Genomic DNA, 19,574 nt, shown 5'->3' with positions numbered 1-19,574 from the left:
TCTCATATTTTCTTCCTTTTACAATTTCACAGGTTTCTACTTCCCTTAGCATTGCTTTCAATTTCTAACTCAGTATGCTCTACTTAAATCATTTCCCTGCTTCTAATTAACCTGACTCCATTGCATGCATTCTCTATTCTTAGCTTCCCAGTGTTGTCTCAAAAATTACTAAAGTTATTTGGCTTTATCACAATCCTCCTTTAACACCTCTTCTTCAGAGCTCTTGGTTTCTTGCCATGATCCCTGATTAGTCTCACAGCTCTTCTTTCTAGTAATGGTCTGGCAAGAAAATCACTTGAAAAAAATTTTATTTTTTTTCAGTGTTATCCTCATTTATTTTAATTTTTTTCCATTGCAGGACCAATATGTTCAGTATCTTGATACCACTCTGAATTTCTTTGATTTTTCTCTTGTCCCTCTTATGTACATGAAACAAAAATCAAATAAATAAAGAACACGAAGAAATGCTAGTATGGTACTTTGCTGTCCTTATATTGCTAATTATAGGCTAACAACTTGGAATTGTTGATCTGTGCTCTGCATGCTGAAACATATTTCCATGGATAATATAGAAGCCGAAAACATCTGCTTATTAAGAGGCTGGTCTCTGATTTTATGCTTAATTTATGATTTCACAACAGAGTAAATAGTTTATACATTTTTAAAGGTATTGGAAAACAGTTGGGTAGCTACTTGTCGGGCATATGCCACACAGACAAGCCTCAGGTACATCTCTTATCATAGGTAGATCTCTAGGCAATGGTAACTTTCCCTCCTAGTTTATTCTTACTACTTAGAAGGAATGTAACATTAGCAGGGGCCCTTTGGAGACCCTCCTCAACTCTTCCATAGAGCACACACTGGACTAGCTCACTCCCTTAATCCATCATATTTGAAGTCATAGAACTCACAGAAAGAGGTAATAAGGAAAAGAATCTGACAGTGGATACAGAGCTGAGCTATGGATCAGATCTCAGAGTGTTGCTTTACCAAAACCCCTCTGGAATGATATTATAGAATGTTCTGCTTCACTAGAACCATTGCATTCAATTTACAGCTATTTGGGCTAATAGAATGCTCATGCTACCTTGAATTCATTGTCTTTTTTGTTCTTGGAGACAAAAATCACCAGCAGGTACTCTATACTGTTGTTCATTTTTCTATAGGAGGTCCATGATTCTTTTGTTTAGGGAAAACTCAGCTGAGGGAAAATGGCTTGAAAGTCTCTCTCTTGGAGGATGCATATAATACAACTCCAATAATGAATGTGGACATCCTGAGGCCTTCATCTCACATCAATTGTAGGTTATGCTCATGCATGCGTATTGTTCGTTTACATTTTTATTTCTCATTCCAATAGAGTTTAGCTTTGTTCCATGGCTTTCTGTTAAGATTATTCAGATTTCTATCTGCACCTATTCTGAAGGACTTAGGATGAAAATCCTATCCATATCCAGAGAAGAAACTGATTTGAGTCTGAATATAGATGGAAGCATTCTCTATTACTCTCTTCATTTCTCTATTTTTAACTTAATTTTTCTTTAGGGTTTTTATCTTCATTAGGGTGGGAGATCTGTTTTCTTTCACAATTCGACTTTTATGGAAATGTTTTGCATAAAACATAAAACATGTAGTTTCTTAATTGTGAGTGGGAATAAGGGAGAGAACCTAGAACTCAAAAATCTTAAAAACAAATGTAAAAATTATTTTGAATGTAACTGGGGAAAATATTAAATAAATACATTTTTAAAACAGATTTTTAGGAAAATATTTTTGAGAGCTTAAAATGGGTTTCCTACTTAATTTCTTTTGACAATAAAATATTTAGTTCTTCAAAAAAAAAAAGAAGAAATGGGGAGAGGGCTTGAGATGTGGAATAAAGAATGTGACATGATTTTTAATATAAAAAAGATTATTCAGATTTTCATTGAAATGTTTGTCTTTTCAGTCATTCACTTGTCATGCATTTATTAAATATCTACTATGTTCTAAGTGTTGGGGGATACAAAGAAAAAATTTATCTTCTATTGGTGAGGGTGACTATAAGTGACAATAAGAAATAGCATTGTGTAATGTATAGAGCTCTGAACTTGCTGTGTGACCATGGGCAAGTCACTTAATTTATTGGTACTTCACTTTACTTATCTGTAAAATGAGATACTTGGACTAGATTGCTTCTAAGGCTTCTTCTAGCTGTAAATACTGTTATGCATAATTAATTAAATAGAAGATGACTGTAGCAACTGGTAGATGAAAGAAAGGGTTTTTTTTTAAATTAAAATTTTTTATTTTTAAAACATAGGCATAGATAATTTTCAAAATTCATTCTTGCAGGGCAGCTAGGTAGTGCAGTGGCTAGAACACCAGCCCTGAAGACAGGAGGTGCCAAGTTCAAATGTGTACTCAGACACTTAACACTTCCTAGCTGTGTGACCCTGGGCAAGTCATTTAACCCCAATTGCCTTAGCAAAAAACAAACAAACAAACAAAAAAATCCTTACAGAACTTTGTGATGCAAATTTCTTCCCTCCCTTTCCCCCATCCCCTCCTGTAGATGGCAAGTAATTATATATTAAACATCTACAATTTCAAGGAAGGGTTCTTGAAGGAGAAATCAACTATACAGATCCTTGCTGAAAAGTTTTCTTTTAATTATAGTAGTTTTCTATGACTTTTCTTTGATATCCAAAGAATGACTTTTGAAGTTTTCCCATTTTTCTTATTCTTCAAATGTTTGTCTACAGTAAGTCAATTATTTTTATCTTCTATCCATAATATAGAAGGTAAGACCCAGGGAGAAAAAATGTAATTTGAGTTACATTATAGTTAGTAAAGTAATAAGTAGAAACATGTTAATGGGAGTGATTTCAAAGAGGATTTGTAAATAAAGTCCAATTGAATAAAAAACTTTTGAGTTGTGTTTAGCAGTATCCTTGAGAAGAATATGACACAAGAAGCCCTCTTGCACTCACAGATCACACTTTTTTCCCAATAGGGCCCATGATTTTGGCTTTATAATACCCCCTTATGCCTTGTTGATAGTGCTAGATCATCGCAACCCTTCTTGTGTTCTTTAGTTTCTAATTTAGCTTGGAGGAGAAATCATATATTTTCTTCCACCTCTTCCATTGTCCCACTCCTTCAAAACAGTCCCAATGATCTTTGTTTAAGTGGGTTTTTAGGGTCCTGGGTCCTTCATAGACAAATAATTAACTCCAAGTATCATGCTAATTAGACACGAGTGTCTCCATATTGGGAGATGGTTTAAGAATAGGTTCAATTTGTTACTGAGAATGTAGACTAAACTTTGTTTTTTTTAAATTGTGAAAGCACCTGACATGTTTGTGTTCAACTGACTTAGCTGGGAGAATTCAGAGTCACATTGACACAACAATGGATCATTGGAAAGGGACCAGGGTCATACAGTAAAAAATCTGTATCAGTGAGGGCTACGTCCACGTGGGTTAGCTGGTAGCTCCATTGAATGTTGTAATATTTGACTACAGAGAAACATGTAGGTTAATTGTAATACTGCAAGAAAAGAAAATGTGTATTATGTAAAGATACTCACTAGATAATTCTGTTCTTTGATCTTAACTACAGGGAATTGAGCCTTGCATTTTTGTAGTTCTTTCTTCTAACCCTGTTTCTGTGAGTCATCTAACTCACTTATGTCTGAACTGGATATCTGATCATTTAGGGATTTCTTCTGACTGAGGTTAATGAACACAACACTAATTCTAGAAGCTCCTTCTTCCAAATATTCCAGTCAGAAGATTTGGATTCAAATCTCACTGTAGATAGTTGCTACTTATGCAATTTGGTTGAAACTATTTAACTACCTTCTGTTTCGTAGTGTGTTAGATTAGATCTTCTGGATTCATATTTATGAATTATGATCTTAAGCAGCTTTTTTAGCCTTTAATCACTGGCCATAGGATTCCTATCTTTGACTCATACAATCCTGGAGAAGAAAGATCTTTTCCTTTTTCTTTTCCATGAGATCTTTGCCTACAATACATCCTTGGAAGTAGCTTATATCTCTTCTTAAAGTAACTGATTAACTCTACACTCTAAAATTTCTCTCCTTCTTTCCCTTGACATACTATATACTTTTTACCTTATACTCTCAGAAAGTATCACTGTGCTATGCACAAAGTAGGTTTTAAATATTGTCAATTCTATTGAAATCATCTTTATCATCCTCTTACTATACACTTTGAGCACGTGTATCTATTCATCTCTTAATTTAAAAATACCCAATCTTGGGAGTTGATATTACCTCTTCTTTTCCCACTCCAGCGTATTATCACCTTAGCTGCCAAAGTAATTTTTCCTAAAATATAGGACTGACTATTTTACTCTTTAATAATCTTCGGTGGGAAATATAAATACCTTTATTTAACATTTAAAGCTCTTCCCTACTTGTCTCCAGGCTCCCTTTGCTCTCCCTTCATATGTTCTCTGATTCAACCAAACTGATCTTCTTATCATTCTTTCTATTATATATTCTATTGTTCACCTCTTTAGATTTGTACATGCCATTACTTACTCTTGGAATACATTCCTTCTTGATTTCTTCTTTTCAGAATCCCTAGACTCCTTCAAAGCTCAGTTCAAACATCATTTCCTATTCCAAATGAAGTCTTTTGTCATATCCTTTTCCCAGCTCTTAATAATTTCCTCATTTTGCATTTATTTTATATGCATATTTCATATATTTAAATGCCTATGTTTTTTATTCCTTGATATAAGGGGAGCTTCTTTAGGGGAGTTCCACGTTAAAGGCAGGGGCCACTATACTTTTGTCCTTATATTCCAAGCATTAAGCAAAATACATGCTTAATAAATACTTGTTGATTAATTAATTGGTATCAACCACTACAAGAAGCATAAGAGAGCTTTGTAATGAAGGTGATGGTGACTTAAGCAATAGATCCTGTTCCTGTTGCCTAGAGCTCTTTTTAACTTAACATGGGAATAACTAAGGACTACCCTTTGGGGGGCAGCAGGTGGTATAGTGAATAGAGTGTGAATCTTGGAGTCAGGAGGGCCTGAGTTCAAATCCAGCCTTAAACACTTACAAGTTTTATGACCTTCGACAAGTCACTTATCTGTAATTGCCTAAAAAAAAAAAAAAAGAAAGAAAGAAAAGCTATCTTTTTTTATGGCCATCAACCAAATGTGAATCATGTCTAACCATTCTTTTGTATGATCCCAATATACTAACCATAATTCTAACCATACTATTATATAACCCACATATTTTAAGTTCTTAGCTAATATTTCTAATCATACTACTGTATCATCCAAATATATTAAGTTCTTAGTTGAAATTGAGGTAAATTTTATCTCCAGTATTCTCCTGAGTCACATAATGTCAAGTATATGAAAAATAAGAAAGAAATCTAGGTTAAAGATCTAGAGTACAGATGTGTCTCATAAGCTATCTTTCATTTTGCAGGTTGGGAAACTAAGGCTCAGAGAGTTCAAAGGATTTAATTAAGCCTACACAATATCAGCAGTAATGTTTGCACCTATGTCTTTTAATTGCAGTCAGTGTTTTTCTTTTCTTTTCTATCAAATATAGCAAAACAAGGCATTTAGATGATAGTTGCAAAGTTAGCTCGTAATCATAATAATCTTGTGACCCTAAAATCTCTTTTATGTTATGTTCAATATTTTGTCTTTAATTACTGGGTCCCTAGGGCTTCCCCTTCTTTCCAATATTAAGAAACCCCAGAGCTTGACATTTTTCCATTTAAATGCCCTTAGCCTTTTACCAAGATGGTAAATTAGAACTATAACTAGGGTAGAGCAATCAGAGCTATGCTACAGGGCACAGAAATTTAGAGGTCATGACATTTAAAATAATTACTTTAAGAGATGCTTCAATTTTATAATTTGTGATTTTACCTTTCAATTACACATTGACTCTTTTGAAAACACAGAAAATAGTTAGAAAAATAGGTTAAGAGGCCTATTTTCTTCTGAAGGTGGCAGCATCTATCTCCTTGACTTCATGCCAGGGTCTTGCTGCATAAAAACCAATGCCCCAGGTTCTTTGTTGTTCCACCATGAAGCAGTGTCCTACTGTCTTCTCTTCCACATGGCTGATATCAAACATATAAAATGCTATGGTTGATTTGTGGGGGGCATTTCATGCTGCTTTTTATCAGCATAGCTAATTATGACTACAGTTAGTTAAATATGAAGAAAATTTAGTGTTGTTTCCAGATCAATGTATGGTCTAGAGATACAACTGAATTATAAGTTTTATATTTTTTGTCCTTAATATATTAGAAAAACCTAAATCTTTAAAAGATGTTTGTTTTTTTTTTCATCAACTCTTTCCCTTAATCTACTGCATTAAGGGCAGGAGACCAATCTAATCCAGGGCATGGACATTTAGGTACTACTAGTTCTTCAGCATCTATTTCCTTATAAAATATTTCTAATAGAAATCACTCTATTCTGAAATGACTAATGGGAAGAGAAGAGCATTTCTGAAGTTTTACTTCAGGGTCCCAGAATCTAAGGATATTTTTGTTGTTATAGGCAGATAAAAACAAATAACTTTGATAGATATTTATTGAGTGCCTACTAAGTGTTAGACATTGGGTTGGGGGATGCAATGATGAATGCAATATAATACCTTTCTTTCCTGAACTCTCAGATATGTCTGCATATATGTCCCATTTTTCATTTTCCCCTGACTTTTATTTCTGCTTTGCCTCTACTGGCCCTTCCACATGCACATTGAAACCTTGTCTTATTTCTTCGGTTCTATCGTTAGTTTTATTTTACTGCTCAGAAACCCACTGCAGTTGCTTTCTCCCAGGTGATGACCTTATAAATCACACTCAGTGTTTCTGAGCCTTGGAAATGGGGGCCATACCAAAGAAGCCTTTATATTTCTGAACGGCATTTTGTCATGAAGATTGTGCTTTATTTTCAAGGAAATGACTGCTAATCAAAAACACAAATGCTATTTAAAAAAACAACAACACTCTTAATACAAAAATGTTCTTTATTCCTGTATGTCAAGAGTTCATTTATTTTATTTTTTTAATCTAATAGATCCAAGTATATATATTTTCTTTTTCTCATGTAGTTATTCATTGCCAAAGAGATAGTGACTAAAATGTTAGAAATACAAAATTAATTAAATACCTTCCATGGCTCATTTGGCTCCTATGGCTCTAATAATTACTTCATTTATATAGAACCATGTGTGTGACTTATATCTGACAATTTGGGGCAAACTTGATAAAATTTCTGGAATTCACTGCTGATCTCAGAGGGGCCGGGGGCAGTGTAAAAGAAGGAAGAATTTTATTGACATTGAATGCCTGTAAATCTTACCAATTGATTAAAAATGAAAGGATCACTTAGAATTAATGGTTTGTCTTATATAAATAAAATTAAGGACAAGTGATGGCCAGAAAGACAAGTTAAATTAAGATTACCTCGCAATTTGAATATTGTTCTTTGTTACTTGACTTCTGAACTCTTTCCACTGGCAAAGACAGACCCACATATGTTGCCACCAAGGCTGACCTGAATTTGGTCATTTATTCTCTCATTGTTCTATATTTTTCTAAAGTAGTGAAACTAGAAGGAATGTTTGAGATGATTAGTCTACCTTGGTGTCCAAGGTCATAGAAGAATGCAAGGGATTTCATTGTGATTTCTATGCCCAAACAGGTCACAAGCTCATTGATTGTAGACATGGAAGAGATTACTTAACCCAAACTCCTAATTTTACAGACTAGGGAAGTAAAGAATTGAGGTAAAGTAGAGAATTGAAAGATCAAAAGCTTGATTAGATTCAATTGTTGGTTTCCATATGCAGGAGTTCTTTCACTGCATCACACTGCATTTATAGTTTATGACATAGGATTCAAAGGGATCTTAAAGGCCAACCAGCTCAAACCTTTCATTTAAGAGAAGGAAAAGATATGTTCCATCAAATGAAATGACTTATCAAAGTAGTAAGTCATAGAACTGAGGCCCGAATTAGAATTGTATAATTCCCAATATGATAATTTTTCCTACACAAGATTCTTTAAACCTAATTTAGACTTTGTAAAACACTTGCTCAGTATGCATAGAATAAGCAATGATTTTTTAAAAATAGACCTACATATAGGACAAGCTCAGGAACTAATTTTGCTGTTTCTTTTCTCCTCAGTTATTAGTGCACTCTGAAAATGCTTTTTCTTTATTTTGTACTTATTATGTACATTTAGAATACCAAACACTCATACCTACATTTAATTCTCCCCATACACACAAACTAGAATGTAAGCACGTTGAACTGAGCTTATTTTCTTTCTTGTTTTTATGTCTTCACTACTAAAACAGAGCCCAATATATAGTAAATAATTCTTAAAGATTTGAAGGAATCTTTTGCTTAAAGATTGAATGAATATTAATTTGTTCTTTGTGTCTCTTTCCTTGGGAGAAAAATTGCCCAACAAGAAATGCCTGTATTTGATTGACCTTATTCCCATGACCTTAAAGTACACTTTGATCATTTACAGGAGATGAACCTGAAACTGAAAATATATTTTAATTCTTACATTTTAGACATATATTGTAGATTAAGAAACTGAAGCTCAGAGAATTAAGAAACTTGTTCTACAACACACAAGTTTCAGGATATATTTATATATTTCTATCTCTATCTATTCGTCCATCTATCTATTTAACAAGCTTATGTATGGTCTTCATCTCCAAGAATTCTGACATGGGATTAAAACTCTCTATAGTATTGACATCCTAGTGGGATTTACTGTAGACAATCATACATAGATAAGTTGATATATAAATCTAAATCTAGATTTATATGAGACTCAAACCAAATCATAATTTAGAGCTGTACAATACCTGAGAATAATTTTCCTGTCTTCTTTCAAGTCTCAGAGGAAACCCTGATTTCTAAAGCTAGCCTTTAACCTTCCTCCATCATTCTAGTACCTTCCTTCCATTGGATTATTTCCAATTTATACTTTATATAAGCTTGTTTGTACATAATATTTATATGTTATCTCCGTTAATAGTTTGTGAGCTCCTTGAGAGGAGACTGCTTTTGTCTTCGTATCTACAGTACTTAATATAATAGCTGGCACACAGTGGATGCTTAATAGATATTTACTGACTAACTGACTAACACTGAGTACTATTCTTTCATTTTGCAGATGTGATAATTAAAGACTGGGAAAATGAAATACTGCCTAAGAATGAAAACAGAAAAGATCAAAGAGTTGAAGAATAAACCAATATCCTTTCTTCAGCAAATAATTAGGAATGGTTCACCTTCAGCTTGGTAGGCAGTGTCTAGGATACGGCTTCAGACATTTGTGTTTTACTTTGAGTATTTAATATTTTTATCTCTGAATTGGTTGGTAGCATAGAAGGCATCCTTTTCAAATTTACATGATGACAGACTACTGGAAGGAATGGATTCTATATTGGATGATATAGAAGAGATCTGAAAAATCTTGATAGCTAAGAGTATTGACTTTAATATGATAAAATGTAAAAGTCATAAATGTAAAGTCTTAAACTTTCAGTTCCACAAGTATAAAATGGAAGAAGTAGAATGAAATAGAATTTTAAGTGGAAGAGGATATGTTTTGAATTAGATGGCTTCTGAGCATCTTCTAGTTCCAGTTCTGAGTCCTGTGAATTATTTGAAAAGCTGTTAAATGGAAGAGGGATTGATCTGGAAGAACTAGGAACAATCAGAAGTTGCAAAGAGGAAAATTTAGATGATGTAAAAAAGAACTTTCAAATGATGCTGGCTATCTTAAAATGAAATGGGCTGCCTCAGAAGGTGGTTTTCTTCTCACTAGAGTTCTTCAATCAAAAGCTCAGTGACCACTTATTGGTCATCTATATTTCAAAGAGTGTTCTCTTTCTGATAAGGGTTAGATTTGATGAGTCTATGAAGTTCATTTCAACTCTATTCTTTGCCTGTTTTGTGACTCCAAATAAAGTGGTCATGTCACTATGTCAACCTGCCTTCCTTGGTCAGTCCTATTCCATATGTAAGGCTTGACTGCAATAGAATATCCCCGTGTGTTTCAGAAGGGAAAAATTCTTTCCTGGCTCTGACTCACAACTTCAATAAAAAAGCTGAAACGACCAGGTTTATTGCCCTGTAGGGAAGGAGAGAGCCATTGCTGCCCATTGGATATTAACAGGGTCACTCTGCTGTCCCATTACATTTAAACTGCTTTTTGTTAGAGGTTCCTTGAAGTAGAGTAATGCTTCATTGCTGTTAGAAGTTTGCCTGGCAATGGCAGCAGAACAGAGAAAAAATAGCAAGAAGTCTGAGATCTGTGATCCACTAGTGCAGGGAACTAATAGATGAGGAACTCCCTCTGCCACTACATGTCATTTTTTTTTTTTGTCACATAAAGTCTTAGGGTACTGCATAGGATATTAAGAGATTGAATGGCTTGTCAGGATAACATAGTCCATCTGCAGTACTTGAACCCAGCTCTTTAGCTTTCTATTCACATACCATGGTTGTCTCTCTATGGAGAGCTATCTGTTGCTATTATAAAAGCAGTCATAACCCAAAAGAAATTTTGGAAAAGGAACAGATTCACTCTGTGACCTCCACGGTGCTCTAAAATCAATGAGTATTAGCCATGGGCTAACTCCTTTCCAAATATCTACAAATAGAGTGGTATAGAAGGTTAGAGGGAAGAACATTCTCTTTGAAGTCATATACCTCAGCTTTGAATGCTGAATGTTGTTGTTTTGTTGTTGTTTACCTATTTCAATTGTGTCCTATTCTTTGTGATCCCATTGGGATTTTTTTGGCAAAGATACTGGAGTGGTATGCCATTTCCTTCTCCAGCTCATGTTATAGATGAGGAGTTGAAGCAAACAGGGTTAAGTGATTTGGCCAGGGTCACATAGCTATTAAATGTCTCAGACCACATTTGAACTCAGGTCATCCTGGCACTTTTATCCACTGTCACTTAGCTGCTCCTGAATCCTAGATCTATTAGTGACTAGATGTGTCACCTTCACAAAAGGACTTTACCTCTCTGATCTTAGTTTCTTAACTATAAATTTAGAGGGCTCACAAAATCACAGAACTTCCAATTGGGGTGTATCTCATATCTCAGACACCATCTAGTCTGATCCATACCATACCAACAATATTCTCTAGCACATATAATTATCCAGATTGTTTGAAGTCCTTTATTAAAAACAAACCCATGATTTCCCAAGACATCCAATTCTATTTGAACATAACTTTAATTATTAAGAAATTTTTCCTTGAATCAAGCCAAAGTTGTCCTCTCTACAGTCATTGCTCATGGTTATGCCCTCTGAAATAAAACAAAATGATTCAGATTCTTATTCTCCTTGAACTTTAAATACTTGTAGACAACTCTCATGACCCCCTGAGTTTTCTCTTCCCATGGTAAACATTCTCAGTTCCTTGGAATGATGCTCATATGTCATTTTTCATTTTTCAGTTTCAATAGCCTTTTTGAATTAAGCACATTAGAGTTGTTCTCATCACACATTTTATCTCCTTTTGTAGATCTACTCTTTTAATTAAGTGCCGATTTTGACTTTTGCTATAATAATTTAATGGGTGATCAGATTTGAAAATGCCTCCCATATCAGCAATTAATCTCTTTTTGTTTTCCATTGGGATGTGGTCAATTTCTTTTTCCTCTTTTTAAAAAAAATTAACATGAATCTATTTGATTCCTGTTATGTTAGTACTTTCTGACTTTAAGATTTTGATTCAATTTCTCTTTCTGACACATAATGACTTTTGATTCTGATTCTGGTTAAGTTACTTTACATCCCAAGATTGCAAACATCTCTCCAAGAAAGGAAACTAACCTTTAATAATAATAGAAATGCATCACTTGGAGATTCCTGTATCAGCTAGATGGAGTAAAAGACAGAGCTCCAGGCCTGGAATCATGAACACCTCAGTTCAAATACAGACTCAGGTACTTACAAGCCATATGATATTTGGCAGCTCATTCAAACTCTGTTTGCCTTAGTTTCCTTACTTGTAGAATGGGGATAAGATCACTTATCTCCAGTTATTGTGAAAATCAAATTAGATTTTCACTTTTCTAAGGGCTGGCCAGGAGCTGGTGCTATGTAACTGTTTTTATTGGTTGTTGTTGTTATATCACAGACCCAGTTTCTAGGCCAGAGCTTTCTGGCTCTCAAAGAAAGTGTTGATCTGGTATAACTGTAAAATTTCTGAGTATCTAAAATCTTTGGGCCCAACATCTTACGTACTGTCTTACATCTGATTTTTCACTAAAATCTCCAAGCATGAATATGTATGTTGATTTAGTTTGGAGGACCTTGTCAAATTCTTTACAGAATTTCTATATTTTTTTGCAGCAGACATGGGAACAGCTACACTTAATTTTCAGTGTTTATTTATTTTGCTCACATCCAATATAAGTACTGAAGAAAGAGATGACCTTTTTAAAAATATTACCGATCTGCCATTATCACTACAGAAGCTAACAGGAGCCATGTGGGCCTGAAAGTTATTTTGTATTTTCTTTGTTGCTTTTTTATTTGTTTTATGTACTGTCATAGCCAAAGAATTCATTAGTTAGTGGACAATTTACTGGTGAGCAGCCTTCAAAACTTAGCTCAGCTGGTCCTTGGACATGAGACTTAGTCTGTCCTTGAGAATTTACCCTAAGCCTTGCCAGCTGGCAGAAAGATGAGATCTTATATTCTATCTTCATAGTCTTTGACAATTCAGTACCACTTCTAATAGCGTGATGCGATGTCAAAGTGCCTATATTTTTATATGTGCTATTCTTTTAAATCCTTTATAAAATACAATGTAGAAATGGGTTCAAATTCTACATTTATTCTTCTGAACTAATTTCTATGGGATGTAGATTTTAAATATCTGGATGATTTTTTATCATCTGGAAACTTTATTATTCTTCTTGCCATTGATCTTACCATATAAAAAGAGATAAAAATAAGAATTTTGATAACGTGTGTGTGTGTGTGTGTGTGTAAACATTGCCTTAAACATATAACGTTAGTATTCAGAGCAAAAAAAAATTGTGATAGAAGATATGATCAGAGAATTTAAAAGCCCCAAAATGTGACTTATTATTTTTTAATTTTATTTTGTCCTTCATTCTGGGAAGTTGAGGAATAGTTTTACAAAGAATTCAATTATCACTTTCTCCTGAATATGGGCAAGCTTAGGCAATATTCTATAACTCTTGTGAATTTGAATATAATGTACATATTTTTCATTGAATTATAATTTCTTCTTTCAATCCCACTCCTAAAGATGTTAATAAACAGTTAGAACTTTCTGTAACAGCAATGGCTATGTGTTTTAAGAGTTGACTAAATCTCATAAAATTATAGTCTTTGTTATGACATGTTTCAAGTTTATCAATGCTCAGAAGTGAAATGTAAAAACTAATATCACACTGTGCTCCCAATTCATTTTTCCTGCTTTTTAAACATCACTTTCCTTGTTTTTTTATGCAATTTATCTGAACTATAATGACTTGTTTTCAAAACAAAATTTTGCAACCATCGCCATCTATATGTAGCATGTCACTTGCTTCTTAGGCATCTTTCCACCAACAACAATGAATTAAAATAATATATAAAAAGGATCTGAAAAGAACACTTAGCAGAGCAATCACTATTCCTTTATGGGCTTTTATTGTGTCCACATTGTTCTAAAGTACTTTTTTTTGGTATAATATATTATTCAATTAAAGTGGAGACAAATTCATTGTGCTAGGAAAATCATACTCATATGTAATATATGCAAATCTCCTCCTCTTCCTTTTCCTTAATAATTACGACTTTTACATCCTTACATTATAATTTTAAGTGACAAAATTAACATTGACCCTTTTGTCTTTTAAATATGATAATTAATTGAGTTATTTCTGTTGCATCTTTGCCTTTTTATAGTTTGGGTGCTTATAAAATGGTAATGGGTCAGAGATCTTCAATGTAATTAATTCACTAACATGATACTGAGTGGCATTAATTGTCATTGAATTCTGGGGTTTCTGATACATCATAAATGTCATCCTCATTTGCCAAAGCAAGAAGAAAATGGAATTTATCAACAATAGGCCAGTGAGCTAAAGTTAATTTTTTAGCTAAATAAAAAAAAATCAATAAACTAGAAATGATTAGTGAATATATAGAAAAAAATCAATGATTACAAAGAGGCAGCATTGCTTTGTCAATACTTATTATATTTCCTTTTTTGATAATGTTAATAAATTGGTAGATCAGGAGAATATTGAAAATATATTTTCAGTCACGTAGTACAGTTGATAGGTGCTGGACTTGGAGTCAAGAAGAACTGATTTCAAATCAGTTTTATATATTTACTAGCTATGTGACACTGAACAAGTAATTTAATTTCTTCTTGCTTCTATTTTTCCTCATCTGAAAATGGGGTAATATAATAATAGCACCTTCTTCCTCAGGATTGTGAGGCTGAAATGGGATAATATATGTAAGTGCTTTGTAAACCATAGAACACTATATAAATGCTAGCTGCTATTGTCATTATCCTTTTTATTAAATTTCAGGAAAATCTGTGATGGAATGTCTCATGTTCTTTTTGTGGGAAAGATGGGGAGATGTTAACTAGGTAATTGTTCTTGTGTGTGTGTGTGTGTGTGTGTGTGTGTGTGTATGTGTGTATGTGTGTGTTTGTATGTGTCAGTGTATGTGGATGTATTTATGGGGTTGGGGAGAGAAACACACTCTCCCAGCTGATCCATTTTAATTTTGAATAGCTCACTTGTTGGGAAGTTTTATCTGAAATTTGTGACTTTCCATCTTTCACCAATGGCTTCTAGTCCTGACCTCTAACAACAAAAAGAAGAACCTATCCTTTCATTATATTATAGCCCTTCAAAATACTTAACATGTTCCCCTTAGCATTCTCTTTTCTGGACAAAATATCCTCTGTTCTTTCCCTTGATCCTCCTATGGCACTAATTCATCTACCAGCTTTCTGTTCTCTGACCACTCTCATTTTAAAAATTCTTCCTACACTGTGTTATCCAGAATTGAACATAAATCAATACTCCTGCTGTGGTCTGAGCAAAGTAGAATACAAGAAGGTAGCTTTTCATAAGCAGATATCATTTCAATAGCATCTTTAAAATTTATTAATTGTTATACGTAATGTTATCTTAGTTGATATTCATAATCATATGAGGGAGGACCTATTATATTCTTAATTTATAATAGAGAAAACTGAGTTGAGAAAGGTTATATGATTTGCCTCCAGTCACCCAGTCAGGATCTTTTGCAGGCTTCAAACTGAAGTCTTCTTGACTCCAAGTCCAATATCCACTGAGAGACCTAGCTTCCTGAAACGCATGTTTCTCTATATGTGGTTCAATATCAACATAAGATTTTTTGGACTATCACATAATATTGGTGCTCCATACTGAGCTTACAATGTACTAACTCCCCCCCCCCCAGAGCAGTCTGTCTAGCCAGGCTTCCTGAATTGGTAAAATTATTTCTTTGAATCCAATTGTGACCATGTTTATTCACATAAATGTCGTAGCATTTGCTAGGTCCAAATGTCTTTGTCAATAATTTTTCATATCTTTACTTGACCATCCAGTTGATCATATAAATGTATGTCATTGGCAACATTGGTAGGTACACCAGCTTGATAAAAATCTTGAGCAATATAATGCCTAGGAATTAATCTGGGGCACTTCATTGTTTTCAGCATGAAAGAACACTGGAATAAATCTGGATAATTGATATCCTTCATGACTACTTTGTTATATCTGTAGCTAGGCTTATGATTTGATCCTTAATCAACTAATTTATTTCCTTGTTCCATCTAGGTAGTCTAGAATATACAATAATGACAAACATGTTTCTGCTTTTCCCTCCTTTAGTCATCACTCACATTTTATACTATGCTTTCTCTTTCTGGTTCCTGAATTTTCCTGATTGAGTATATCTATGCTATATTTCCTCCACTTTTACCTATTTATTTCTTTTGAATAAGGTATATCCATTCTAAGCCTCATTCTAGTTGTATTTGTTGGATCTTATCCAATTAAATATTAGGAACACTTATGAGATCAAAATTGTATAAGTGCATTCACTTCATTATTTTTTGTTACCTGTGGATAGTTTGTTTGTGTGTGGTTATTAATTATTTCATGCTAATATAAAAAGAGGTACGAGTGAATAGCTAGGTGATTTTTGTATGGGTCTGTGCCATGTAAATTTTTTCAGTGACTTGGACACAGACATAGCTGGCATTCTTTAAAACACTCGCAGATAATTCAAAGCTAAGATTAATATATGACACACTGAAAGAGTTAGGCTTCCAAAATATCTTTATAGGCTAGAATACTAGGTCATCGCTGATATTATGAAATTGAAGATTAATAAGTAATAAGTGAATTATATGTAAATTTAAAAATACAATTTTATGTACACAAAATGGGGAAATGACTAGATAGTAACTTTTCTTAATATGATCTGATAGTTTTAGTGGATTCAGGTTCAATATGAGTCAGCATTTTGAAATAGCAGCAAGATGATGAATCTGGAACTCCTAGAGATTATGTGATTAGTCCATGGTCACCAAACTAATAAGTGAAATTTGAACCCACTTATTTTCAGCTCTAAGCCTATTATTCAATGCATTATGCCAAAGATACTAAAAAATTGAATCTAATCAGTTTATTGTATGGTTGGGGTGAATAAATGAAGAGTGTATTTTTCCATTAAATTCTGTTCCACAAATGTTTATTAAGCCTCTTTTTTATTTTTAAAGAACAATATGTGATATAAAATTTACACTCAATGAAATAAACATATAGGGTTTATTTTAACACTAAATCATAGGTGAAGGTACAGTAAAGAAAACTTAAGTTAGGGACTGTGGGAAATGGTGAAGACTAAGAAGTTGTCTTACCATCTTTACCTTGAAGTATACAAGCTCTGCTGCTCCATGCCTGTTTTCTGAGTAACCTCAGAGGGTAAGGTAGAAGAGAGTACTGTCCTTAGCTAGGTTTTAATTTCTGACATAAATGTCTGTGTTAGCACCTGATTGGGTTCCTTCTCTTTGATTTCTGCCTTTCCTTAATATGTTGAGCAGATTTAGTGTTTGCATCTTTTTGCAGAATTGGGGTATAACAAGAGATAGTAGATCAAACTCAATGTCATCATGTTACTCTGTAACATAGGACTAGTACTTATAGGAGTCTCTTAGGTTGCTTATGAACTTATATATAGATAAATGGAAAAAGGACTGTATGTAAATATTCTAAATGTTCATAAAGAATTTTATCTTGCCATGGATTCTATGTCTTTCTATAGATTTAATTGTAATGACTTCACCCATTGGCACATGATTACATTTTGGTGGAACTGAAGAGTTCTAGAGAGGTTGGGAGAAAGGGACTACTCTTTTATATTACTGGATACATGCTTCATTATGCTCCTTTGAAGGACATTTCTGTGATGGATTTGGGGTGCTTTTTTCTTGTAACTTCATTTGCTATACTGTCAAGTTTTTTTAGCTAATGTGTCTTGTTGGTTAATGAAAGTGAACACATTGCTGCCATTTTGTGAAATATAGTTTTGTGTGGCTATTGACCCATAGAGTTTCTTGGGAGTTTTCTAAGGCCTCATTTGTGAGGTGGAAAAAGAATGGTAAATTCAGGCTGAGCAAATGAACCAACAACTTCTGAATCATTTGCAAAATTTTACTCTGTCCCCAAGATATAGCTCTGCCCTAGGACACCTAGAGAGAGGAACAAACTTGTATCATAGTAGAAAGCTCCAACAAACACATAGAGAATTGTCCAGAATATTTTTCTAACATCACTGTTAAAGTGATACCTCTTTTCAAACAATTTTCAAAGGCATCCTGAAGGTCTTCAAGGATAGTATCCTTTTGCCAGTGGCCTGAACTAGGGATCATAGTTATTAAGGATAAAAATTGATATACCGTTTCTTTTTTTCCCCTTGTGATCAGATGATTCTCTCTTTCATCATTGATTTTCCCACTCACCATACTTTTTTCTGGACTTGATTTCTTCTGGTCTCATGTTAGCAAACAGGGCTATTTTTACCCTGCTGGTGGTATAATGGTGAAATAAATGGTTTTCTTTCTTCCCTCATATATTATTCTTTCCTCAAATTTTTGGGCTCATTTCACTCTTCTCCATCATTATTTTCACTCTATCTCTCCCTTTTTTTATTCATTCCTCAAAACTCAATTTTATTCTTTAACTTTTTTCCTTCTGTAATTTTCTCTTAGTCTCACTGCTCACATTCCCTTCTTCATCTTGATAATCCTATTTCCTCTTGCCTTTTACCACTAATTGTGCCTCCTTAATCAAATTCTCTCTTCAACGATTCACCATAATAGCTGATATTTCTTGCATGATTACTATAGCCAACACATAAACTAAAGAATGTGAATGACCCAACAATGTACAAGATTTGACCACTGCCCAATTGGAAGTCATAATCTGATTAGGAAGAAAAGACAAATTCATGAAAAGTTGTAATGCAAGATTTAAATAACAATTCTTAACAGCAATAGAAAGTTTGCATAAAACATTACATGATTTGTTAATCAATGACTCTAAAGTTCAAAGGACCTTAGATAAAGGAGAGCCCTGTAGGCTTAGTGGTAAAGAATATTGTTAGATGTTGAGGATAAAAACATAAAAACATGATCCTTTATCTATTTGGATAGCCTCAGGTAGATAATTCTCATAATTTTATGTCATTAATCTATTTATTATGGTATTCTCCAAAGCACTTATTCCAATCCTCTTTCTTGCTTCTCCAAACCCATCATTGGCTTCATCATTTTCACCAAATTAAATTACTCCCTACTTCACTGAGACTCCTTACTCTGACATTTAAAGCTCGTTCTCAATTTCAGATCTTCTTAAATTTTTATTCTCTCCAGAAACTCTGCGATAGATGTGTGAAAGGAATGATGGAGGAGGCAATGTAATGCAGTGGCAAGTACATGGAAGTAAGAATTTAGGTCCCAATCTTGCCTCTGATGCTTATTATATAATTATGGAAAAGTAATTTTGCCATCCCAAACTTCAATTTCATCATATATAAAATGGAAAGCTAAGATCAAATAGCTCTGATGTGTCTTGTACTTCCAATGATATGTCAGTCTATTTCTCATCTACTTTTTTACTCTTACTCTTTACACAAGGAGAAAAGATGTTCCTCCTCCATTCTGACTTTCAATTTCTGGCTTCTTTCTGGATTCAGCTCAGTCTCCACTTTCTGCAAGAAATCTTCCTAATCGCCTGAGCTGTGCTTAGCTGCTAGTGTCCTCCTAGCTTAAATTACCTTGTATTTACTCCTTATGTCTTCTCCCTGCACATTATCTCCTTGGTTAGAATAGTTCTTTAAGGAATAGAGATGTTCCTTTCCTTGTCTTGTAATCATCATCACTTTGCCCAGTACCTGGTTACATAGAATAGAGGCAGGTCTGCATAAAATTTGGATTAGATTGT

Source organism: Sminthopsis crassicaudata, chromosome 3, assembly GCF_048593235.1.
Source record: "Sminthopsis crassicaudata isolate SCR6 chromosome 3, ASM4859323v1, whole genome shotgun sequence".
In the NCBI taxonomy this organism is placed as follows: domain Eukaryota; kingdom Metazoa; phylum Chordata; class Mammalia; order Dasyuromorphia; family Dasyuridae; genus Sminthopsis; species Sminthopsis crassicaudata.
This window is presented reverse-complemented; position numbering follows the sequence as displayed.